Source organism: Aethalodelphis obliquidens, unplaced genomic scaffold, assembly GCF_003676395.1.
Source record: "Aethalodelphis obliquidens isolate GAN/ISIS:26980383/991018 unplaced genomic scaffold, ASM367639v1 scaffold12, whole genome shotgun sequence".
NCBI lineage: Eukaryota > Metazoa > Chordata > Mammalia > Artiodactyla > Delphinidae > Aethalodelphis > Aethalodelphis obliquidens.
The window spans coordinates 5,953,554-5,981,306 of record NW_020837956.1 but is presented as its reverse complement, the minus strand read 5'-3'; the positions used below and the strand labels follow the sequence as shown (position 1 = coordinate 5,981,306).

At 39.2% G+C, this 27,753-nt stretch overlaps 2 long non-coding RNA genes across 2 annotated transcripts in view; one reads left to right on the top strand and one right to left on the bottom strand.

Moving 5' to 3' along the window:
• LOC113623761 (uncharacterized) overlaps window positions 1-27,753 on the bottom strand; it is a 136,619-nt gene that overhangs the window by 18,533 nt on the left and 90,333 nt on the right. The gene's annotated exons all lie outside the window — the stretch shown is intronic.
• Window positions 541-4,474, top strand: LOC113623762 (uncharacterized). Its single transcript, XR_003434052.1, has 2 exons — window positions 541-1,872; window positions 3,960-4,474. It is a non-coding gene; the product is annotated as an uncharacterized LOC113623762 (long non-coding RNA).

Genomic DNA, 27,753 nt, shown 5'->3' with positions numbered 1-27,753 from the left:
CCTGACTTGGTTTCTGCCTCTGCACACAGGGCATGACCCAGCCCCTAGAGTCTCAGTGAGGAGGGCACGGGACTAAGTGTAAAGGGTGTCCAGCCCAGTGCCTGGCACACAGAAGGAGCTCATTCAGTGGCAGGGCCCTGCTGTCCCACCACCATCCTGTCAGCACCCCCCCCCGAAACAGAGGCTCTCAGATTGAAGAAAGCTTCTGGGTGCTGTGGGAAATTGGCATTGGCTTCAAAATGCCCTTCCTGGCCCCTGACTCACAGTTTTGGTTTCAGAATGAATACTTTGCGAGAAAGACACTTCCTTTATGCTGTGTATAGATACCTCGATTACAGCCGTGTGGACACAGGCTGGCCCCTAGTTCTGCCTTTGGATTCCTTGTTACTCTGTCATTTGAACTGGGGAGAAGGTGGCTGTGGAGGCAGAGGGATGTCCTAACGGGACCCACTGTTGGTCTGTGTGTCTCCTGCCCCCGCTCCGCCCCTTCTTCACTCTACCCCCACTCCGGCTCAGCATGATCTGACCCAAGTCCACCAAGTCTCCTTCTCCCAAAACAAAGAGAACCAGGGTTTCTCCCAAGTCCGCTGGCTCCCCGTGGCTCCTGGGCCATCAGCAGACCTCACCAAGAGCTGACCACATACACCAGGGCCTTGGGGGGAGGGGGGAAAGGAACATTCCAAGCAAAAGAAGAGGGTGAGGGTAGGCGAGGCTGCTTGGAGGAGGCAAATCCCAGATATGTCTTGGAAACCGAGTTTCGCCAAACTTTGGTGAAAACAAGAAGGCAGGTGATACTTCACCTGCGGATCTTTGGTTTTTATTTAGTAATATGTACTGGGCACCCACCAAGTGCCCAGCACAGTGGGCAATGGAGATGTGGAAATGAACAGAACATGGTCCTTGCTCTCCAGAGGCTCATGGGAAAGCAACACGAACAACGCTGTGACAATGCTGTGACAGTAGTTGCCAAATAGGGCTGGGAGAGGCCGTGGAGGGCAGGGCCGTGAGAGTCTTGAAGGTGGTGTAGCCATCAGGCACAGGCTCCAGAGCTGGCTGTGTGGCTTTGCACCCAGGTTCTCCCAGTTACTAGTTCTATGAGCTCGGGCAATTTACTAACCTCCCTCTGCCTCTGTTTCCTCATTCTGGAAATGGTACTTATTTCACGAAGTTGTTGAAAAGATTAAATGAATTAATCCATGTAAAGCATGTTTAGAACAGTGTCGGATATTAGGTTCTGTAAATGTATTTATTAATATGACTGTCTTGATGGAAAAGCAGGCATTCTGCAGAAGAGGAAGGGCACAAGTAGGTGTCCCAGGAAGCGGGCCCCGCAGGAACAGAGGCAGGGACGTGGAAGCATGGGCTGGGGTGTGGCACGGCTGCTACCCAGGAGCATGTGCTGAAAGGAAGCCAGGAAGGTGGGCAAAGGCCAGAAGCTGCCGGGCCATGCACACCTTCGAGGGTGGACTTGGTCTTGGAGCTGACAGAGAGTGACTGGGGGTTGTACCATGAGGCTGCTAGACTGGAAGAAGTGAGACTGGAGGTAAGGGACCCAGCCAGCAGCCTAGTGGGAGAGAAAGGAGAGATGTAAAGAGGTCCAAAACCAACGCGGTGACAGCAGGAACGGAGAGGAAGTGAGTCACTGCGGCCTGGAGGTGACTGGATGCAGGAGGGACAGGCCAAGTCTGGGATGCTTCAGGTAACCCGAAGCCATCCATCAGGACGAGGAAGCCATCCATCAGGACGAGGGAGACAGCCCTTGAGGGGGTGGGGCGTAAAGAGGAGGAATAACAGAATAAGAGGTGCCGGGCACTGAACCAGGAGCTGTAGATGAATTACTTCATTTACTCCTCACATGGACCCTTCGAGAAGGTGCTGTTATCATCCCCATTTACAGCTGAGAAAACTGAGGCAAGGAGTGATTGAAAACTTGTATCAGAGCCACATGGTGTGGTTTTCAGGGCCTGCATTCTTAGCCCCTCTGCTCCATGTTGACCTTTGAGACACTGGCTGTGTGTCCACTGCTTAGCAGGGGGGCCTGGGCTGGAAGCTAGGGGTCATCAGAGCCATGGGGGGATGAGATGGCCCAGAGTGAAAGAGAATGAGGGAGGAGAGGGGCAAGGGCTGAATGTGGAGAGAGGGGCTCTGATGTGCGGGGGGCAGGGGGGGTTCCTGGGGGAAGTGGTCCAGCCGGGAAGCTCCCCAGGAGAAGCCAGCAGGCATCCTCCTCCCCCTTCTCTCCAGCCCGCAGGGAGGGAATCCAGCCCTAGGACTGGGCCTCTTGCCCTGCCGTCCTCCCCACAGCCCGCAGAGAACACAGGAGGGCCTGGCCCTCTCCCGGTGCCTGGAATGGGTTTCGTAACCGCCCTGAGTCTGGTGTTGCCAGGATAGCACTACCTTCCTCCCACAGAGGCTTCGGTAGGGGAGAGCTGAAAGGATCAGGCTGAGCTTTTGGAGACAAAACTAAGTCCTCCAAGTGGAAGTTCGCCAGCCCTCTCTGGGCTATTGCAAGGCCCACACGCGGACAGGGCTACGGCTCTGTTGACAAAAGCATCTCAAGATGTTTACCTCAACCCTAACGGCTGCTGGCCCAGGTCCCGTCTGGGTGTGTCATGGGCTCAGATGAGGCCACACACACACACACACACACACACACACACACACACACACCCTACTCCCTGCCCAGGAGCCTGCTCCCTGAGTCACCTCGTTCCCAGCCAAGTTCACCTGAAGCACCTGGCATTTCTCTCCACAGCACAACAGGTTATCTACCTAAGAGCTGTCAGTGAAGAAGAGCCCCGCCTGGTTCAATAATTCATATAACGAGCTTCTTAAATTACCAAGGGGTGCTCCAAGTTCTGAGATTTCTGCAGCATTTCACCTTGAGGAAAAGGAGAGGATAAGAAAGGAGGGAGAACTACCTCACACCTGTCAGAATGGCTGTCATCAGAAAGACAACAAATAATGAGTGTTGGTGAGGGTGTGGAGAAGAGGGAACCCTGCACACTGTCAGTGGGAATGTAAACTGGTGCAGCCACTATGGAGAACAGTATGGAGGTTCCCCAAAAAATTAATAATAGAACAACCATATGACCCAGGAATTTCACTTCTGGGTATTTACCCAGAGAAAACAAATACACTAATTCAAAAAGATACACGCATCCCAATGTTCACCGCAGCCTTATTTACAATAGTCAAGATATGGAAGCAACCTAAGTGTCCAATGATAGATGAATGGATAAAGAAGATGTGATATATCTACATAATGCAGTATTACTCAGTCACACGCACAAGACTGAAATTTTGCCATTTGCAACAACATGGATGGATCTAGAGGGTATTATGCTCAGGGAAGTAAGTCAGACAGAGAAAGACAAATACCACATTTCACTTATGTATGGAATCTGAAAAACAAAACAAAATGAAACCAGACTCATAGATACAGAGAACAAACGGGTGGTTCGGGGGCAGGGGTGGGGAGGCTGTGAAATAGGTAAAGGGAATTCAGAGGTACAAACCTCCAGTTATAAAATAAATAAGCCACAGGAATATGACATACAGCATAAGGACTACGGTAAATAATAGTATAATAATTTTGTACGGGGACAGATGGTTCCTAGACCTATAGTGGTGATCATTTCATAATGTATGCAGATGTCAAATCAGTATGAAGTACACCTGAAACTAGCGCAACACTGAGCACCAACTATACTTCAATTCTTTTAAAAAGTGAGAAAAAAGGAGGAAGAGTGAGTCAAAAGTGGGAGAAATTGCCCCCCCCCCACTGCCACCCTTCCCCCACTACTTCTACTCACACACAGCGCCGATGTTTGGTCCCCAAAGTGGTGACAGAAAAGAGAGAGAAAAAACACAGAGAAGTGGGTATCATAGAACATAAACTGTGTGTCTTCAAAGGGACCTGACGGATCATTCATTTCTTCCACCCTCTCGTTGTACAGATGAGGAAACTGTTTGTCCCATGACGAGCTAGGGACAGAATCCAGGGCCTTCAGTATCCACTCAGCGTTCTTGTCCCTACAGCACAAAGGATCCAGACAAGAAGAACTGGAAGAGGCTACGATGCCTCTAAGCCTAACCCTACCTCTGCTCCTGGAGGTGCCCCAGAGCCACGGCCATCCTCCTCTGCGCTCTACGGGCCACACAGCACTGCCTGTGCCCTTGTTTCCCTCGTCTCCAAATTTTAGGGGTCACTGTCAGCCCCACATATCACCAACAGCCGCCAACCATCACAGAGAACTGGAAATATCCGGACTGGCCCAGGCTGCTGGATCACCGATGCTGCTGCAATGTCTAGACAGAGCGCGCACCTTCCTGTCCCCCGACAAGCACCTGGACGGCCCATGAGTGTCCCGGGAGCACCTGCTTGGTGACCAGCGTGGCAGACCAAGAAATCACACATTTGGGCAGCGACTTTCTCCAAGTTCTTCTTTCTGCCAAGCACACAAATGAACAGCCCAAAGAGGGCAGGGAGAAATAAAGCCCAGAGTTCTCATGCTCCTGATTGAAAACATAAAAATAAAATAAATATGCCCACTGTGCAAATAACAAATAGACCATCCCTTACTCTCCGGACAAATATTGATATTTCCTTTAAGTTTTCGGCTCAAGTAGCCACAACTTGGGAAGGGAGAGACTTGTGGTTATTGGCCAGAAGCTGCTCTAAGTCATATACGGCCGTCAAAATTATGACTTTCAAACAAAAGTTACAAATTTAGAATGACTTCCTGAGGCCAAGTTATTTTGACGTTTCATAAAATAAATCATCGGACAAACATGTCACCATATAATGTTGATGATAGTGCCCAAAAGGGTTTTACTAACTTTAGTATTTCGTTATTATTGTATTTTAATTGATTCATAACTATATAATTTATATATAATTTACAATTAAGCAAATAATATTTCATTATTTATATGTCTTTATATTTAGGATTTTCAAACAGCCAGTATAAACAGACAAGAATGGACCACGCATATGGCAGGTAATACATAAAGTACACTTTCCAGAATTCTCCTTAACTGAGTGTTAACTGGATTCATCTCCCAAGAAGCTTGGTCTGAATTGGGTACACCAAGCAAAATAAAAGATAATATAGCACAGGTCCGACAGCTTTCAAGTTGCCATTTCAATAACTCAGATGGTATCTTTCTTCAGTCATGGCCAGCAGCTCAGCCTAATGCCATAATTGATTTCTGTCCAGAATCGAATGCCAACGGCCCTGTTTTTAACACTCTTGACCTGACCTCCCCCGCCAAGGTGTGGCAATGGAGGTCTAAAGTGGAAATGGTCTAAAGTGGAAGGCTGTGGCTGCAGCCTTCCTGCACCTCTTGTGAAACGTTGGACAGAGAAGCCCCCGTTTACAATTCATTGCACAAAAACTGACATTCGTTTTAGGCGCAATGCTTAGTCAGCGGGCTTGGGTGAGCTGAGGTAGGGAGTGGCTATTTCCAAAATGGACATGGCAGCACCAGATAGGACTGCCAGTAGAGATGATAAAGGCAAGGAGAGACTGGATCCCAACATGCTAAGCAGCTCTTAAATGGCTTGGGGACAAGATGTCTTCATTTGTAGAGCTGCGTATGAATGGAGGTTCTGAGCTAAAAAGCATACCTGATGTAAGGTGACCCCAGAAACCATCAGAGTTACACAGAGAGGCAGCACAGCATGACGCTTAGGCCAAACTCTGGAAAGGATAGAATTTGAATCTCAGCTCCATCCCCTACTAAATGTGCCACCCTGGGCATTTAATTTATCTCTCCTTTTCTGTAAAAAATAAGCATAATAATGGTACCTACCACACAGGGTTGTTTTAAGGATAGTATAAATGTATGTGCATAAAGAACCTATATAGTCCCTAGCACATAGTAATCACTCAATAAACATTAGCTATTACACGGTCAAATCTATCAATCTTTCACTAGAATGTAAGTTCCAGAAGGGCAAGAGTTCTCATATGAATTGTTCACTGCTGTATTCCCAGTACCTAGAACAGGGCAATAAATGGTAGGCAATAAATCAACATTGAATGAATCTAAAGGCATATTAAGAAGCCCAACTGGATTTACTGCACCTACAGTTTTAGAACCAATGAGAATTTTTAAATAGGCTTTAGCTCAAATTACTGTGTGTCATTTAGAGTATTGGGCTAAGTTTGGGACAGCTCATTGTAGGAAGTAGAAAGGCGAGATCCACTGAGTTCAAAGGAGAGTGGTTAGTCTTTTTGAGGCCTTAAAATCCAGTTGAGCTTCTGTTTCTTGCCAAGACAGAGTAATAAGAACTAGATTTACCCTCCCATCTTCAACAACAGAAAAACTGTGGAACAGCAACAGTTTTTAGACACTGGGTATCAGACAATGCAGGACAGGGATCCCTGGGAGATGGGAAACAAATAAAGTGGACCCCATTATTGCCTCAGCTTACTGCCTGGAGAGCATTTTCAGGCCACAGTGTGGGGTGGGGAACCTGGGCAGAGTCTGGCAGTCTTTCTGAGAATCTGAGGAGACAGAGCTAGCTGCAGCAAGTCTGGGAAGCCCAACGCAGCTAGAGTTCACAGGGCAGAGGACAGAGCTACGTGGGGGCTGGGGAGAGGTCCAAAGATCTGCAGAGGGTCCCCCTTGAGTCTTCAGATGGGAACAAATCAATGTATTCATACTGAGGCTAGTGAAAGGACCACTCAAAAAATAGAGGAAAAAGACCACTTGAGCTTACACAGGGCTAAGAGTACTTTGTATTCCCATCAGCCAGAATAGAAAACCTCATAATTTTTATCAGGTAGAGGACTCAGAAGGGTATTGGCTCGGTAATGGGGAGAAGGTTAGCCCTAGACTAAAGGTTATGATGTTTCCACCTAACTCAAAGCAAGCCTCAATGGTATCGAACTGTTTCCAAATAATTTAAACACATCCCAGAACAAAATTCAAGAATACTGGTGGGAATACAAGAATATCCAGCACCCAAAAAGTAAAATTCATAATATCTAGCATCCAATAAAAAAATTACCAGGCATGCAAAGAAACAGGAAAGTATGACACATAAGGGGGGGGGGAAATATCAATATGAAAATAACACAAATGATAAAATTAGTAGACAAAAACATTAAAATAGTTAGTATAACTATATTTCATATGTCCAAGAAGGTAGAGGATAGATTGAATATGGTAAGTAGAGACATGGAAATGTAAAAAAAAAAGAACCCAAGTCTAATTCTAAAAATGAAAACTTCAATGTCTGAAATAAAATAAACACTAGATAGAATTAACAAAAAAACTAGACATTGCCAAAAAAAGATTTGTGAACTTAAAGACAGAGCAATAGAAAGTATCCACAATGAAACAAAAAAAGACTGGGGAAAAACAGAAAAATAGAGACTCAGTAAACTGAGTGAATAAAATACATTCATCTGGAGAGGTAGAGGGAGGCAGAAATACTATTTGAAAAAACAATGGCCAGAGCTTTCCCAAAATGATGCAAACCATAAGTCCAGAGATACAGGCATCATTTCCCAAAATGATGCAAATCATAAGTCCAGAGATACAGGCATCATTTCCCAAAGTGATGCAAACCTAAGTCCAGAGATACAGGCAGCTCAACAAACCCCAAGCTAAAGAAAAATGAAGGACACTATGCCAAGAATATCATAATTAAATTACTTAAAACCAGTAATAAAGAGACAATCTTAAAATCAGGCAGACAAAAAAAAAAGATACACTATATAAAGAGTAACAAAGATAAAAATTACACAGAATTTTCATCGGAAACAATGGGAGCTTGAAATCAGCGGACTAAAATCTTTACAACACTGAAGGAAAAAACCTGTCAACCTAGTAATCTAGAAACTCTTTTAAAAACAAATACAGTTCTTTCAGCCTGTTCGGCACAGGAGTTTTGGACGGTCCCGGGCCAGTGGCCGCCTGGCCTCCGAAGGCTGGGGCGCAGGGCAGGAGCGTGCGGCTGCCCTGAGTCTAGTGAGGCTGGCGCCGCGGCCAGGCCAGGTCCGAGGCTCCCGGTCTCTGAACGCGTGGAGGGCAGCGGCCTGGTCTGGCCTCCGCCACATTGTCGGTTTTAATTTTCGTTCAGGTGAAAGATGGACGCTTGAAGCATAGACTGCTGCTAGCTGACTACTTACTATCTAGGAGCACAAAAATGACCTAAGGATGTCCTCGGTGAGGAACTTGACAACTTGATCTTCGGGAGTTGCTTAGAGTATTTAAAATTTCCAGGATTGCTAAAAAAAATACTGCTTTTGGATAGTCCATAAATGTACATCTAAAACAGTGGGGCTATAAATAAAATAATTTAATGTGTTTAAAAAAAAACCACACAAATACAAAAAAAGACTTTTTCAGAAATACAAAAGCTGAAAAAAATTAATCAGCAGCTGCAGACCTGCATTACGAAAAAATGTTAAAGGAAGTCTTTTAGGCAGAAGAAAAATGATACCAAATATACAAAGAAATAAAGAAAGGATTAATGTGGGTAAATATTAAAAAGTTTATTTTCTTATGTTTAGAGTCTTTAAAACATAATTAAATATTTAAAGCAAAAATAATAGCAATGTGTTATGAGGCTTATAACACATGTAGAATTAAAATGTATGACAACAGTAGTACAAAGGTCAGGAGGAGGAAAGTGCAAGTGTTGTAAGTTTTTTATACTATCCATGAACCAGTATAATATAACTTGAAGGCATACTGTAACAAGTATGTATACTATAAACCTTAAAACAACCACTAAATAAAGAATTATAACTATAATCCAACAAAGAAAATAAAATAGAATAATAAAAATAGGCAATAAATCTAAAAGATGGTAGAAAAAGAGGAAAAGGAAGACAAAGAACAAATGGAACAAATAGAAACAGATAACAAAACAGCCAAACCATATTATTAATAACATTAAAAGTAAATGGTCTAAATATCCCCAATTAAATGACAAAAAATGTCAGACTGGATAAAGAAGCAAGACCTAACTATATACCTGTAAGAAATGCATTTTATATATAAAGACAAAAATAGGTTAAAAATAAAAGGATAGATACACCATGCTAACAATAACCACAGCAAAGAATATTACCAAGAATAAACAGGGATATTTCATAATAAGAAAGGAGTCAGTTTATCAAGAGGACATAATCCTGGGACTTCCCTGGTGGTCCAGTGGTAAAGAATCTGCCTTCCAATGCAGGGGAACCAGGTTCGATCCCTGGTCAGAGAAGTAAGATCCCACATGCCGTGGGGCAACTAGCCCGTGCACCACAACTGCTGAGCCCACGTGCCGCAAAAACTACAGAGCCCACATGCTCTGGAGCCCGCAACTAGAGAGAAGCCCACGCACCGCAACAAAGACCCGACGCAGCCAAAAGAAAAAGAAAATAATAATTTTTAAAGAGAGGACATAATCCTAAATGTATATGGACCTAATAACAGAGTCAAAATACATAAAGCAAAAGTTTATAAAAGTATAAGAATAAATAGCAAAATCCAAATTTTAGTCAGAAATGTCAACACCCCTCTCTCAGTAATTGATAGAACAAGAAGATAGAACAGGAACACAGAATATTCGAAAAACACTTTCAAGGAACTTGACAAAATAGCAACTATAATTGATGTTTATAGAACAGTCCATCCAAAAATAGAATATACATTATTCTAATGTGCACATAGAATATTTACTAAGATAGACCATATTCTGGGCTATAAGACCAGTCTGAATATTAAAAGGCTTCAAGTCATATAAAGTATGTTTTCTGACTACAATGGAATTACATTAGAAAGGAATAACAGAAAAATATTTAGAAAACCCCCAAATATTCAGAAACATGTGTCAAAAAAGAAATTAAAAAGGAAATCAGAAAGTATTTTTAACTGAAGGGAAATGAAAACACAAAGTATCAAACCACTAATTGGAGTACATCCATGTTTCTGAGATACAGTGAAAGCAGTGCTTTAAGAAAAATTCATAGTACTGAAATGCTTTCATTAAAAAAGAGCAAGTGGCTGAACTTGGTGGTCTCAGCCTCCACTTAAAAATATAGGAAAAGAAAATTAAACCAAAGTAGAAAAAAATAAATAAGAAAGGGAAGAGCAGAAATCAGTGAAATAAGAAAAAGGAAAACAATAGAGAAAAAGCAATGAAAGCAAAAGCAAGTTCTTAGAGATCAATAAAACTGATAAGGTCTTAACCAAATGAATCAGGAATAAAACAGAGAAGATGAAGCTGCCAACATCAGAGATGAGAGAGGTGATATCACTATAAATTCTACAGATACTAAGAGGATAGTAAGTGAATATTATGAACGATTTTACGCCAATAAATTCAAAAACTTAAATGAAGTGGACAAATCCCTTGAAAGACATAAAATACAGAGCTCACTCATAAAGAAATAAATAACCTGAATAGCTTTGTCTCTTTCAAAGAAAGCTCCCAGCTCCAATAGCTTCACTGATGAATTCCACCAAACATTTAAAAACAAATACTATCAATTCTACATTAAAAAAAAAAAAGTGAAGACAAGGGATTACTTCCCAAATCATTATTTGAATCCAGCATTATTCTTATACAAAACCAGGTAGATACTCAAGTAAATAAAATCATAGATGAAGGCACAAACATTCTTTTAAAAACTTTCAGCAAATTGAGTCGACTGGTGCATATAAAGGATAACACATGATAACTAATGGCGCTTAATCCCAAGAATGCAAAGTTGGTTTAACATTTCAAAAATCAATATAATTCATCATTTTAACATACTGAAAAAGAAAAATCATATTATCATATCAATAACACAGAAAATGCATTTGATAAAATTAAACATCCATTCCTGATTTTAAAACTCTCAGCAAAATAGTAGAAGAGAATTTCCCTAAACTGATAAAGAGCATCTATAAAAAACCTGCTGCTAACATCTTAATGGCAAAAGATTGAATAGTTTTCCCCTAAGATTATAATTAATGCAAAGATGAGTGCTCTCACCACTTCTCATCAACATTTTACTAGAGGTTTTAGCCACTGCAATAAGGCAACCACCACCACCACCACCACCACAACAAAAGGCTTCCAGATTGCAAAAGAGGAAGTAAAGCCATCTTTATTCACAGATGACATGATTATCTATGTAGAAAATCCTACAGAGTCAACAAAAAAGCTACTAGTACTAATAAATGAATTTAGCAAGATTGTAGGCTAGAAGGTAAAAAGAAATCAGTTGTACTTTTATATATTATGCTGTAAACAGTTATAAAATTTTTCCAATATTTTAATACATCAAAAATATGAAATACTTAGGAACATGCTTGACAAAAGCTGTTTTATGACCTACACCTTGAAAACTAAATAATGTACTGACATGCTGAAAGAAAAAAAAAGAAAACCTAAATAAACAGATATGTTCATAAACCGAAGATTCAATATTGGTTAGATGCCAATTCTCCCAAGTTGATACGTAGATTCAATGCATTTCCAATTAAAATTCCAATTTGCTTTCTCATAGAAATTAAGTTGATTCTAAAACTCAAATGGTAATATAAACAGCCTCGAAAACTAGGAACAAAGTTGGAAGAACTACATGATTTTAAGAAATCATTAAGCTATAGTAATAAAAAGTTGTAAAAAATACCAATGATAAAGACAGTGTAAAGACGGAAAAATAGATCAATGAAACAAAACAGAGTCCATAAATGGATCCATACAGAAATAGTCAGTTGATTTTTGAGAAAAATACAAAGGTAATTTAGTTGAGAAAGGATAAGCTTTTCGGCAAATGGTGCTGGAACAACTGGCTATCCATGTGCACAAAAAGCACATCTCCATCCATACACTGCGACACACACACAATTTATTAAAGAATGCATGGTCACCTCTGTTACTTAGGATCTGGTGCTTAGCGTCAACACAGTGCATAATTTAAATATCCACTATCATGACTAACACCATTCAGGCTCCCAGAGAATCTCAGAGAATCCCTTCCACCTATCAGATGACCGGGAAGATTTATAGGTTTTGCTACTGCCAACATCAGAGATGGACAAGTCTTTAGAGTGAAGGGAGGGTTTAAGTAACAAAGCACTTAGGTAAAAGAAAACACTAATTAACCTGTCAAATCCTAACTCTCAGGATGAATTCAATGGATTCTTACATTAAATTCATTATTTTCCAGTAGTGCTGAGTGTACATTTTCTTGCTTCTTTTATATTCCAATTAGCAGTTCTGGAGGTATTCACTAATTTCCACAGATTTCACAATAGGTGCTCACAAAGACTGAGGAGCATTTTACAATTTTAAGCCATTCATATTGTTTTCAAATTTGTATATATGTGGGGCTAGATGTAATATGCACAACATGTAATTCTGATTTTTCCTTTGGGCAACTAGATAAACATTAAACATTAGAAGTGTGAATAACTTTTAATAAAAATTTAATATTCTAAATAAATAGTAAAATATTTCAATATATCAGATTTAAACAATTTTTAAATTGTCTAAAATTTTGATAGTTCAATTATTGTTTGTATTTTGCTTTTTTAGTAAAGAATTTAGCATAGTTTAGAAAAAATAACTTTTTGAAACACATAAAAGATAATTTTAATTTTTAATATTAACTATAATTTTTGGTGAAAATATACTCAATTTTATATTTATATATTGAACACTTGTATTTCATTTGAATACATTTAAATTTTTATGCTTTAAATCTTTGAGCATGTGTAGAAGTTGAGATCATGCTAAAAATAAAAAATTAGAACTCAAGAAAAAAAATTGAAAAAAAAAGTCATAGAAAAATATTCAAAGTGATGATCTGCTTAAGTTTCATTGCTTTTGTTATTTAGAAACTTAACAGACTTCTGTCAAACATGACCTGAAACAGAATTTTAGAAAAAAACATTAGAATAGCTTTCCTTAATGAAGTCTTACTTTTTTTATCAAAACAATAAAAGTGAGCAAGAAAATGACTCTTGTCAAATCTACAGTCTGAACACATCAGATGAAACTCTTGCAACATCGTAACAAATAACAAACAAAGGTTTGACGACTGTTCCAAACAATGACAATGAAAAGAACTGATCGAATTCATAACTCGGAAGCAACAAATTAAACTCTGGCCTTCCCACTAAAAGAAGAAAATTGCATTCATAAAATTAGGATATTAGCTGTGAAAGAAGAAACCTCTATAGCTTTACTGTACTTATTGGACAATGATCCTAGGAAATGGCACTCATTCTTCTCACAGCAAGAGAATACTTCTCACAAAACACAACTGATGTAAACTGATGTTTACAATATCCCATTGGGCAAACATGGAAGAAGATTTAAACTCTTCACTTGACACCAAAACTATTTCAAATGGAGAAACTATAGATAAAAAATTACGTAACTGCCATTTTATGTTTTATAATCAATATTCAAGATCAGATGTGACCATAAAAGTACTTGAGGCTGGAAAGACTTAGGTTTGTGGTTAATAGAAAATAAAACATCATTTGCACACAAAAAGCATACATTATTTACTAAAACTTTTTTTAAAAGCCTGAATAAACAGCAAGCTAAAGAAAATTTCTAGGTTTAGTAGAAATTTTTTAGAAACTTGGTGCTAGAGTGGCAAGATATATAAGATAGATCTTTTTTTTAAAGAAACAATCACCATCTAAGATGAAGAAATCAATGTAAGATGATGATTATGTTAACAGGTAATAAAGTTTTAAAAAATCATACACAAAATAAATGCATATAATAAAATAAAAGCGAGACTTTATTCAACTAGATTATAACAAAGACAAAAGTTACATTTAACAATATCTTTAATGTATATAGTTGAACTAACGGAAGAGAGAAACCAGGAACGTGTTTTCACCTCTTACGAAAAGGACAGATTTTGCCTTAGGGGAAAGAACTACAGAAACTGCTTTCAGTGAAGGAACTGATTTAAAAGATTGTCAGGGGCAAGCCTGTGACAATGACACTAGTGTGATTGGTAAATAAAAAGGCATATAAACCAGAATATTGGCCAAAAATCCAGAAGCATTCTTTGTGCCATACAGCACATGGTTAGAATTTGTTTCTAGGAGACACGGACCCAACTGTGCAAATATAATGATACTTTCTATTCAAAGACTATCTGTGACATTATACGTGGAGTGTCTTGGTGAACCAGATCAAATTGGATCTCACAGTAACGGCAGATCATGTGACGGAAACACCAACTAAATGTTCTTAGAATAGTTAATTTAGGCAAGATAATAAATATACTAGATGAGTTAAGTAAAACAATAGAAGATCCTCGAATAAAGAGTGCATTGTGGTCTCTGATAGAAGATGATTTCCATTTGCAAATCCACAGTTATTTGGTATGAACTTCTGCTTGCTGTTAATAATGTAGAGAAATTTACCCCAAAAAATCCAGGCAAGTCTAGATTTGGCTGTTTCACTTTTATAAGAAAAGGATTAAAAACTTAAAATTTTTTAATGAAAATGATTTTTCAAAGTCAAAAGAAACTGCATGAGAAATATGCAAAAATGTGGCATTCCAATAAGGTATGAAAAAGTTGAAATAATAAAAATATTTGCATGAATAAGAAGAAAAGCATTTACATACAAATAAGCCCCCAATTTTTATAATCTATCTTTTGACAGTTATAGTCAAAATATAATCTTGATTGAAGGCAATTTGAAAACAATGAGCAATAAATGCTGCTTTCAGTTTTTTGGGTAATGTCTAAGCATTGAACAGTGTTAGAAAAGAAGAACTTAAAAACTGTAGGGATCCAGATATTGCTTTAGTTTATAGAGATAAGGATTTATTTAATAAAATAAAGATATGTTGTTATATTTCTGCAGTAACAATTTATGTTATACAATCCCATTACAATGCTTGTGCTTATATGTAAAATTCTTGGTTCATTTCCAAATTGAATTAATGCTTTAGGTATCTCATTAAAAGTTTCAGTTGCTACTGCCTCAGCAGAGAGAACTTTCTCTAAGTAAAATTAATTTTAAAGATTAAGAACTACAAAGGCTCAAGAAAGGATGTCTTATTTGGCATTACGGTCAATCAAACACAAATCATGTTAAAAACTTTGATTATAATTACATAATTACTAATTTTATTTAAAGAAAAAAGTTTAATCAAAACATTAGAGCACCCATATATGCCCAATAAAAATGAAATTCAATTATCTTTGATCTTTTACCAACTTTAGCCCAAAACACCCATAGCTTTCACATATTTTTCAATTTTATTGTTATATAGTTTTATTTGTTAAGGAAGAATATATATTTGTTATTTTAAGTATACAGTGTAAAAATATGTAATGTAAGCCTTCATTTGTACTCTTGCCCTTGACTCCTCAAATGCTTGGGATGGGCCTTTACGACAGAGAGGATAAAAAGAGCCCAAAGTTGATTCTTTGAAAATACTAGTAAAACTGATAAATTCTGGTGACACTACTTGAGTAAAAAAAGAAATCTCAAATCCTAATATTATGAATAAAAAAGGGGCATCGCTACAGATCCTGCATGCACTGAAAAGATCATAAAAGATACTTTAAACTTAAAACCTACAAATTTGAAGATCTGGATGAAACAAATTCCTAGAAAAATGAAATGCACCAAAACTGACAAAAGACAAAATGGAATGTCTAATTATTCATATTACTATTAAAGAAATTTAATCTATAAACCTTCCCACAAAGAAATTCTAAGCACAGATGCTTACAAGTGAATTCTATCCCACATTTAGTGAAGATGTTTACTAGCTGTACACAAACTCTTTTATAGAACCAAAAGAGAGGGCAAGCTCCAAAACTGATTCTATACGATCAGCATTACCTTGATACCAAAAGTTGACTAGGATGTTTTAAGGAAGGAAAATTACAGGCCAATCTCACTATGAACATAGATGAAAACTTCCTGTATAAAATATTAGCAAACTGAATCCAGAATCCAGTGATATACAAAAAGACAACAAATTATAACCAAGTTGATTTTGTTTCAGGAATATAAGGTTGATTAGGTAATCAATTAATGTAATTTGTCACATTAATAGAATAAAAGGAGAAAAATAGTATGACTGTACCAGTAGATGCATAAAAAATGTATTTGACACACTTAACATCAATTCCTGCATGATGGAAAAAAAAACAAAACACCTTCTAAGTGACCAAGAATAGAAGAGAACTTCCCTAATATGATAAAGTTTGTTTTAAAAAAATTAAAAATAAAAATCTATAGCAAACACTATAATTAATGAGGAAACGTTAAAAGCTTTCCCTTTAAAGTCAGAAATGAGACAATTTTTCACACTATCACTACTTCTATTCATTATTGTATTGGAGGTACTAAACAAGCACATAAGCCAATAAGAACTGGAAAGCAAGAAATACGTGTTATTTGCAGATGTAAATTGTGTACATAAAAATATACAGATATATTATTACAATTAATGAGTGAATTAGAGCAAACCGAACCCAGCAACACATTAAAAGGATCACATACCATGATCAAGTGGGATTTATCCCAGGGATGCAAGGATTCTTCAGTATAAGCAAATCAATCAGTGTCATACACCATATTAACAAATTGAAGAATAAAAACTCTCCAGAAAGTGGGCACAGAGGGAACCTACCTCAATATAATAAAGGCCATATATGAAAAACCCACAGCAAACATCATTCTCAATGGTGAAAAACTGAAAGCGTTTCCTCTAAGATCAGGAACAAGACAAGGGTGTCCACTCTCACCACTATTACTCAACATAGTTCTGGAAGTCCAAGCCACAGCAATTAGAGAAGGAAAAGAAATAAAAGGAATCTAAATTGGAACAGAAGAAGTAAAACTGTCACTGTTTGCAGATGACATGATACTATACATAGAAAATTCTAAAGATGCCACCAGAAAACTACTAGAGCTAATCAATGAATTTAGTAAAGTTGCAGGATACAAAATTAATATGCATAAATCTCTTGCATTCCAACACACTAATAATGAAAGATCAGAAAGAGAAACTAAGGAAACAATCCCATTTACCACTGCAACAAAAGGAAAAAAATACCTAGGAATAAACCTACCTAAGGAGGCAAAAGACCTGTATGCAGAAAACTATAAGATACTAACGAAAGACATCAAAGACAACACAAACAGATGGAGAGATATATCATGTTCTTGGATTGGAATAATCAATATTGTGAAAATGACTATACTACCTAAAGCAATCTACAGATTCAATGCAATCCCTATCAAATTACCAATGGCATTTTTCACAGAATTTGAACAAAAAGTTTTACAATGTGTATGGAAACACAAAAGACCTCAAATAGCCAAAGCAAACTTGAGAAAGAAAAACGGAGCTGGAGGAATCAGACTCCCTGACTTCAGACTATACTACAAAGCTACAGTAATCAAGACAGTATGGTACTGGCACAAAAACAGAAATATAGATCAATGGAACAGGATTGAAAGCCCAGAGATAAACCCAAGCACATTTGGTCACCTAATCTATGACAAAGGAGGCAAGAATATACAATGGAGAAAAGACAGTCTAGTCAGTAAGTGGTGCTGGGAAAACTGGACAGCTACATGTAAAAGAATGAAATTAGAACACTCCCTAACACCATACACAAAAATAAACTCAAAACGGCTTAAAGACCTAAATGTAAGACTGGACACTATAAAACTCTTAGAGGAAAATATAGGCAGAACACTCTTCGACATAAATCACAGCAAGATCTTTTCTGAACTGCCTCCTAGAGTAAGAAAAATTAAAATTAAAATATGGGACCTAATGAAACTCAAAAGCTTTTGCACAGCAAAGGAAACCATAAACAAGACAACCCTCAGAATGGAAGAAAATATTTGCAAATGAAGCAACTGACAAAGAATTAATCTCCAAAATATACAAACAACTCATGCAGCTCAATATCAGAAAAAAACCAAACAACCCAATCAAAAAATGGGCAGAAGACCCAAATAGACATTTCTCCAAAGAAGACACACAGATGGCCAAGAGGCACATGAAAAGATGCTCAACATCACTAGTTATTAGAGAAATGCAAATCAAAACTACAGTGAGATATCACCTCACACTGGTCAGAATGGCTATCATCAAAAAATCGACAAACAACAAATGCTGGAGAGGGTGTGGAGAAAAGGGAACCCTCTTACACGGTTGGTGGGAGTGTAAATTGATACAGCCACTATGGAGAACAGTATGGAGGTTCCTTAAAAAACTAAAAATAGAACTACCATATGACCCAGCAATCCCACTACTGGGCATATACCCAGAGAAAACCATAATTCAAAAAGACACAGGGGGATTCCCTGGTGGCACAGTGATTGAGAGTCCACCTGCTGATGCAGGGGACACGGGTTCGTGCCCCGGTCCGGGAAGATCCCACATGCCATGGAGCGGCTGGGCCCGTGAGCCATGGCCGCTGAGCCTGTGCGTCCGGAGCCTGTGCTCCGCAACGGGAGAGGCCACAACAGTGAGAGGCCCGCGTACCGCAAAAAAAAAAAAAAAAAAAGACACAGGCAGCCCAATGTTCACTGCAGCACTATTTACAATAGCTGGGACATGGAAGCAACCTAAATGTCCATCAACAGAGGAATGGATAAAGAAGATGTGGTACATATATACAGTGGAATATCACTTAGCCATAGAAAGAAATGAAATTGGGTCATTTGCAGAGACATAGATGGACCTAGTGACTGTCACACAGAGTGAAGTAAGTCAGAAAGAGAAAAACAAGTATCGTATATGTGGAATCTAGAAAAATGGTATAGATGATCTTATTTGCAAAGCAGAAATAGAGACACTGATGTAGAGAACAAATGTATGAATACCAAGGGGGAAGCGGGGTGGGATGAACTGGGAGATTGGGATTGACATATATACACTATTGATACTCTGTATAAAATAGATAACTAATGAGAACATACTGTATGGCACAGGGAACTCTACTCAATGCTCTGTGGTGACCTAAATGGGAAGGAAATCCAAAAAAGAGGGGATATATGTATATGTATAGCTGATTCACTTTGCTGTACAGCAGAAACTAATACAACATTGTAAAGCAACTATACTCCAATAAAAATTAATAAAAACAAAAAAATAAAATAAAAATAAAAACTTTCTGATGGACTCTAGGGTTGATCTTTATTATCTTTATTATAATGTTTCTTGAATATGTGTAAAACTATATATAAATGCCTTATACTTATAGAGCTTATATTATGAAACCAAACAAATAAATAAAAATACAAACAAATTGTAAAACCAAAAAATAAAAAGCAAATTAGGCAAGACTGCTGCTACAAGGTCAATAAACAAGTTTCAATTACATTTCTATGTACAAGCAAGAAACAGAAAATGAAAAATTTTTTTTAAATACCATTTACAATAGCAAAAAGACATATCACATATCCAGGACTTTAACAGAAGTTCTGCAAGACCTTCACATAGAATAATATAAAACATTACCGAGAAAAAGTAAAGATGAAAACAAATGAAAGGCTTTACCATGCTCATGGACAGGAAGACAATATTTTAAAGATAGCATTTTTCCCCATATTGATCAATAGGGTCAACGCAACTCCAATCAAAATCCCAACAGCCTTATTTATAGCAAGTACAGACAACTCTTTCTAGAAGTTTGGCTGTGTGGGGAGATGAAAAATAGGGTGACAGCTGGAAAAGGCCATGGGATCAAGAAAGGATTTCTTTTTAAGATGGGAAAGACTTAATTATGTTTACAAAAGTGAGAAATGGTTGATGGTTGTTCAAGGGATGAGATCCAAGCCAGGTGGAAAGAATGGCTTTAGAAAGAAAAGGGAGCATCTCATCTATTCAAATGGATAGACAGAAGGAACAGGTGGGTGTAAATATAGGTTGGTTTGTAGATTTGATATGGGAATTGAAGAAAGTTCCCAACTGATAACTTCAATTTTCTTAGCAACACAGGAGATATTGAGGAGCGAAATGGAAGTTCGTAACAGTAAAGTGTTTAAATTATACTTGGGGAATGTGAGAAAAACAGCTGACAAGAGAAACATGGTACAATTGCTGACCAGTCCCAAGCATGTATTTGAGATTGGAAAGCATGAACGTACAAAGACAGCTGACAGTAAAACTGAGGCGGGATGGGATTTTCAGATACTGGCAAGAGTGATCCTGAAATGGCAGATGACAGTATCTAAGCTGGATAAGGTAGGACGGGAAGGATGGAGGTGCTGACGAGGTGGGAGATGGGAAGGGGATCAGTGGAAAGTGAATATCCCAAGGAAAACCACATCTTCATCTCTGTCATCTAATTCTGCACCTTCCTATAGCTTGTCTCACTCAGAGGCAGCGGAGATCTTGAAGTGATGTGATAAAGTCTCCCGGGGACATAGCCAGGAGTAGAAATGTCTCCTCAAGAACACTGGTCCTATCCGTTAGGATACCTTCAGCTCCAAGCAACAGGAAACCTTGACTAATAATGCCGTAAAATAATATCCAAACACAGAGCAAACTGCAAGATTGGCATATTCAGAGGCCCAGCAATGCCATGGAAGACCCAGGTCCTTTCCATCTCTCTGCTCTATCTTGTTCTCAGATGACTTCTCCTTGTGGTACCAAGTGACCACGTGCCTTGGCCAACTTTATATTTACAGTGCATGACACAGAGTAGATTCTCTAAGTGTCCTTGTAAAATTGAATGAATGAATGAATGAATGGGTTTATTTCCTGGTTTTTCATAGACTTACGAGTCCAGCCTGACAAAGTAAGGATTTTAATACCAGACTTGACTCATATCCTTGGAAATATCTGGATGCTAAGATGACCAACTCTGAGAGCTGTCCAAACCTGGACAAACCACCATCCTTTGGTCCTGGGTCACAATGGGTCTTGGGAGGATGTCAAATTAGTTGCTTTAAGTAGATGTCCTCCATCCCTTAAGCTCAGGCCTCCTACCCATCATGAGTCTACTTTAGGCACCAGCCCCAGTCCTCAGCTCCCTGGGATCTCCCCTTCCTTTCATGTCCTGGAGCATATATATTGCTATGTCCTCATCTGTTTATATGCCTTGTCTACCCACCTATAATGTAGGTCACCTGAGCACAGGGGTTGTGGCTTGCACATCATTTTGTATTTTACACACCTTATTAATCTTTGCATTTGAGTCTGGACTCCATAATTATCTCCCCGGTAACCTTATGCAAAGCCATTGCACACTCTGAGGATCAAGTCTCCTAGTTTACAGAATGTTCTCTAAGGTTCCATCTAGCTCTCACAACTCCTTGGTTCTTTTTGAATGGTTTTTGTGGCTCTTTGAAAAGATATAACAAGAAACAAGTATGGTTGCCGAACAGCATAGTTTCGATTGTTGATGGAAAAGATTAGAGGCAAAAACTCAAGGAGAGAACAATGATAAGCTAATGGCAAGGAAGGGAGAGAAAAAAAAAACAGAAGCAGGGAGAGTGCTCAAACCAAGGAGATAAGGGTCATTAGCCTGGCAACTTCATGGGATGTTGTCTGCAGAAACAGGAAACCAGTGAGGGTCACCAAACATTCCTGGAACTGGAACTCTGAGTGTAGGGCTATGAAATTGTGGCGGCTAGTGGGAACGTACCACTGCAAAGTGTACTGCCTTCTGTCCAATAGAAATTTAATATGTCCCACACATAATTTTAAATTTTCTAATAATTACATTACAGAAAGTAAAAGCAGGTAAAGTTAATTTTAATGTTTTAGTTCATCTCATATACCAAAATATTATCATTTCAACATATAAAAATTTTAAAACTATGATAAAGGGATAAAGAAGATATGGTATACATATACAATGGAATATTACTCATCCATAAAAAAGAATGAAATAATGCCATTTGCAGCAACATGGATGGACCTAGAGATTATCATATTAAGTGAAATAAGTCAGACAAAGACAAGTATCATATGATATCACTTATATGTGGAATCTAAAACAATGATACAAATGAACTTATTTACAAAACAAAAATATACTCACAGACATAGAAAACAAACTCATAGTTACCAAAGGGGAGGGAGAGAGAGGGATAAATTAGGAGTTTGGGATTAAATTATACATACTACTATATATAAAATAAACAACAAGGACCTACTGTATAGCACAGGGAACTATACTCAATGTCTTGTAATAACCTATAATGGAAAAGAATCTGAAAAAGTATATATATATAAAAATATATACATGTATAACTGAATCACTTTGCTAAACACTTCAAACACAACATTGTAAATTAACTACTTCAATTAAGGAAAAAAACGTTTAGCTATTAAAAAGATATTTTACATTTATTTGTTTATACTAAGTCTTTAAAATTCAGCGTGTATTTTACACTTACAACACATCTCAATTTGGATTAGCTCTATATCAAGTGCTCAATAACTGTATGGACAGCCCAGGTCTAAATGATATGGACCCCAGGATGCAAGGGTTCAAGTTGTATTTTAAATTTCAGACACTGTTCTGAAAGGTCCCTTTTCTCATGGAATTTACATTCTTATGAGACAGGATATGAACAGGCTTCTTTTTAAGTTTCAGATGGTGACAAGTGCTATGAAAAGGGGAAAACATGGTAACTTGCCAGAAGGCAAGTGGGGAGAAAATGGTGGAGACAACTTTAGAAAAAATGGTCAGAGGGTTAGAAGGACTCTCTGAGAAGGTGAAATTTGAGCAGAGATCTGAAAAGCAAGAAGAAGCCGGTCACGAGACTTGAGGGTGAGGCATTCCAGGTTAAATGAAGAGTCCTGGGGTCAGGATGAGCTTGTCTGGGCTTGAGAAACAGAAAGAGTGCCAATGTGGCAGGAGTGTGGGAATGAAGGGACAGTGATAAAGAGAGTTCAGAAAGGCAGGCAGCTACCAGACCACATAGGGCAGTAGCTCTCAACTCCGGTTGCAAAATACAATCGGCTCTACGGCATCTAGAAAACACTCATGCCCAGGCCCTCATCTCCTCGCTCTGATTCAATTGGTCTGCGGAAACCTGAGGCATCAGTATGTTTAAAAGCATTCCAAGTGATTCGAAAGCTTAGGCAGGGTTGAGAGCCACTGAGTTGCAGACTCCAGTAGAGAGTCTGAATTTATTCGAAATGCAGGGGGAGGCACTGAAGGGTCTAGGGGAAGGTGTGACGTGATTCGATGAACCGTTTAAGGCCGATGATTTGTGGAGGCTGTGGAGGGATAACAGGAGAAGGAGGGGTGCTAGCAGGGAGCCCACTGGAGAATGAGGGCACAGTGGAGAAGGATGCATATGGGGCACAGGGCTGATGGAATCTGCTGATGGAGGAGGTGCTGAGAATGAAGGACAGAGATGAAAGCTGACCTTATGGGGACACAGCAGCAAAGACCTCCACAAATCTGATATGGAGTCTCTGGAGGAGAATCACTTGGCATACTGACTTGGCAGGGAGGCAGAGGCTAGAGGAGGGTGTTCCTCAGAAAAGCGGCACTTACTTTGAACATTCGTATTACATTTATGAAGTGGACTTATTCTCCCTTGGAAATCTAATCTGTGTATGGGTCCCAGAGCTGGCCTTACCCCAGCATTACTGGTGCCATCTGTTCCCCCATCCCTTGGAGGCTTTTATGACCCTCTCTCTGCTGCATTTGAATGACCCAGGAGTAGACGGCTGACGGATGCTGGGCCAATAAGGGAACATCATCATAGAGATGGAGAGACCGGGAGGCCGCCATGCTCAGCGCACCTTGGCGCCGTCGGCTGCCACACTTCCTACACGAGTGAGAGCGTGACGCGGACGAATGGAAAGCAGCAGAGAGAAGCCTCCTAGAGGCCTTGCAGTCCCTGCTTCTAGCTGTTTCTGAGGACCAGCCACGTGCCTGTCCTTCCTGAGGCTGTGGGAGTGACCCTTGATGAGGTGACATTCACACAACATAGAACTAACCCCTTTAAAGTGCACTCTTTAATGGCATTTAGCACGTTCACAGTGTTGTGCAACCACCACTCCTAATTCCAAAACACTTTCCTCATCCCCAAAGAAAACCCCATCCCCATTAAGCGGTCACTCCCCAGCCCTGCAGTAACCACTCATCTGCTTTCTGTCTCTATAGATTTACCTATTCTGGACATTTCTATAAACGGAATCATACAACACGTGACTCCCGTCTCTGGCTTCTTTCACTTAGCATAATGTCTTCAAGGTTCATCCAAGTGGTAGCGTGTATCAGAATCTTTCCTTCCTGTGGGTGAATAATATTCCATTATATGTATATACCACAGTTGGTTTATCCATTCGTCCATTAATGGACATTTGAGTTATTTCCACCTTGTGGCTACTGTGAGTAGTGCTACTATGAACATGTATGCACAAGTATTTGTTTGAGCCTATTTTCAATTTTGAGGGCTATACACCTAGGAGTGGAATTGCTGGGCCATATGGTAATTCTTTCTAACTTTTTGAGGAACCACCGATAGTAGCATTTTCTTTTTGCTTAAAGTTGTACACGTTGGCGGGGGCATAAATTAGGAATTTGAGATTAACAGATACACACTACTATATATAAAATAGATAACAAGGACCTACTGTATAGTACAGGGAACTATATTCAATATCTTGTAATAACCTATAATGGAAAAGAATCTAAAAGAAAGTATATACATATATATGTACAACTGAATCACTTTGCTGTACACCTGAAGCTAAAATAGCATTGTAAGTCAACTATACTTCAATTTCTTTACAAAGTTGTACACATTGTATTTATGTCACTTTCGTTAAGCATACTGCTGTTATGGGCTAAAATCAGCTTTCCGGTCCATTCAGCAACCCATCAATTCCTTTGCAAATGCCTGGTCCCAAACACCCCAGCGGCAGCAGCAGGACATGATGCAGGGCCAGTGCTGTCACCTTGTCCTGACTCTACCCGTGCTCCATCCTCCCTGCCCTTCTTTACGCCCTCACTGCTTGCTCCTAAGCACCCTTCTGCTCCCCTCAGTGCTGGCTTGGGCTCCTCCCTGTTCCCATTAACTGACACACTCATTAACCACAAGCCTCCTCGTCTTCCCCTCTACCTCCATAGTGCTTACCTGCAGCCCATCCTAAGTCCCCATAAAGCCTTCTACCACTGACCCTACGGGCCCCTGTACTCCCATCCTCCTGGGTATACCCACAGCCTTTAATACAGGTTTCCACTCAGGTCAGCGGTCAGTTTTGTGGTTTCTGCCTGATGCTCCTGTAATTTCAGGTATCAGACGGTAATCTCTGCCACCCCTTTCTCTGATGGCCCCCACAGCCTCCAGCAGGGCAGGCACTGGGGAAGCACACACAGATGGTCAAAATGAAGCAACAACCTCTCTGATGCAATGGACCTCTGCCTCTGTGGGGAGTACAGATCTCCTGTGTGACTGTGGTACATTCCTTCCCCTCTCCAGCCTTCCTAAAACAAGAATGATCTTTTCCAGTGCCTACCTCACAGAGAGAGGTATCCTGAGCACCCAAGGTGATAATGGACAATGACAGTTAATAGTTTCTTTTGAACATAACAACCCTTCAAGGTAGGGATTGTTATACCAATTTTACAATGAGGCCATCAGGTCTGAGATATTCAGAAAGTACCTGAGGTCAACCTGCTATCAGTGCTAATTGCTGGGTTTTGATCCAGACCAGTTTGACTCCAAATTCTAGATTCCTTTCCCCACCTGAAGCTGAAATTGCATTGAAATTACAACATGTTAGACTACATATTAGCAAGAAGGCAGGGAAATGGTTACATTCATTAATCGTACCTCATAGGGGAGACCGGTGGGATTCTTTTGAAAAGCAGCTGGGCAATAAGTATCAAACCCCTAAATGTGTTCCTACCGCTTGACCTCGATGAATTTATTCTCAGGAAAACAGTTTTATAATATAAAAAGGTATGTGCATAAAGTATTTATTTCTGCATTATTTGTAACGTCAATAAATTGCGAGTAATGTAAATGTCCAAATATAGGAGTTGGTTAAGAAAATTAGTGTCAAGTCAAAGAATATTATACAGCAATGGTGCTCAAGTGGGGACAATTTTGCCCCTGCAAAGGAAATCTGGCAATATCTGAAGACATTTTTTGCTGTCCCAGCTTGGGATCAGAGGGTGAATTCTATTGTTATCTAATGAGGAGAGGCCAGAGATCCTGTTAAACATTCTACAATGAATAATACAGGCCCCAAAATGTCAATAGTGCTGAGAAACAGAAATTAAATATTATTAATATAAAGACCTTATGATTTCATGTTAAGAGAAAAAGTAGAATTCTAAATTTGGGGTACACCATGATTATAACCATGGAAAACTATCTTGCATATTAAGGAACACTAGATGAAAACATATGAAACTGAAAAAAATACATTGTTAAAGAGAATTTTCAAAGAGAAAAGGTATATATATATTTTTTACACTAAACAAAAATTGGAAAAACTTGAAGGACAACTTGCTACAGATGTGAGTTGCAATTGTTGTTTCCAGATCTAACATCGTACCTGGCACATTTTTGTGCTTGATAAATACTTTTGGAAAGAACAAAGGAACGCACATTTTTTTTTTAAACAAAAAAAATGTTAACAGATCTGGATCAGAAGTGGCGTTTTTAGAAAACCATCCACATGTCATATCCATTGTACGGATCAGGCCTCCTTCTGATGCAAAGGACAGAAATCAAGTTGAAACTAGCTTACATAAGAAAAGAAGTATATTGGTTCATGTGACTTGGAGAAAAAGGGGTGTATCAGGCATTAGGTCAGACAGGATCCAAGAGCTCAAACAGCGCTACCTTCAACCTGGTATGTTCTGTACTCTCCCTCTTTCACTCTCAAACTACCACCGCACACACACTCTGTGAGTGTGGCCCTCGTTCTCTACCGTATACGGACTCCTCGTGCAGATGGGCGACAGAAGAGGCACAGTTGGCTCCAGACTTAACGTCATTTCAAGTATCCAGCTATGAGCCCAGAGAAAGAGAAAGCACCATCTCAGCTTCCTTGGACAAAATCTCAAGGAAGGTTTCTGGTTGCCTGTGTTTGGGCCACACATCTACCCTTTGGTCCAACTGCTATGGTTGAATGCAGTTAGTAGAAAGCAGGAGGAGAACTGGCAGGAAAGAAGGCAAAGCAGACAAAAACAGCAAGTGTCCACTACCCTCAGGAAGCAGCAAACATTCAAGTATTTGAAAACTACTGACACAGATATAGGAGTGAGGTATGAGGACAGAGCCCAAAAGATGCAAAATGTTTGGGGTTTCACCTTATCCAAAAAAAATGAGATAGTTTTGTGGACTGCTTTTTTTCTGCAACAAAAGAGGTAGGATCATGGAATCATAGGGCTGAAGGGGGCCTTAAAGAGAATCTTGATCAGCCATCTTTTTAAAAGAAGTTTCAGGTACACAGCATTATAGTTCAACATCTGTATACACTATTGAGTCACCGCCACTACAAGTCTAGTTACTATCCATCATCTTACAGTTGACCTCCTTCACCCATTTCATCCAACTCCCAACCCCCTTCCCCTCTGATAACCACTAATCTATTCTCTGTCAGTTTTTGTTTAATTCTGTTTGTTGATTGGTTTTGGTTTTCGTTTTTTTCAGATTCTACATATGAGTGAAATCACTCAGCATAAAATCCTCAAGGTCCATCCTTATTGTAGAAAATGGCAGAATTTCATTCTTTTTTATAGCTGAGTAGTATTCCATTTTGTGTGTGTGTGTGTGTGTGTGTGTGTGTGTGTGTG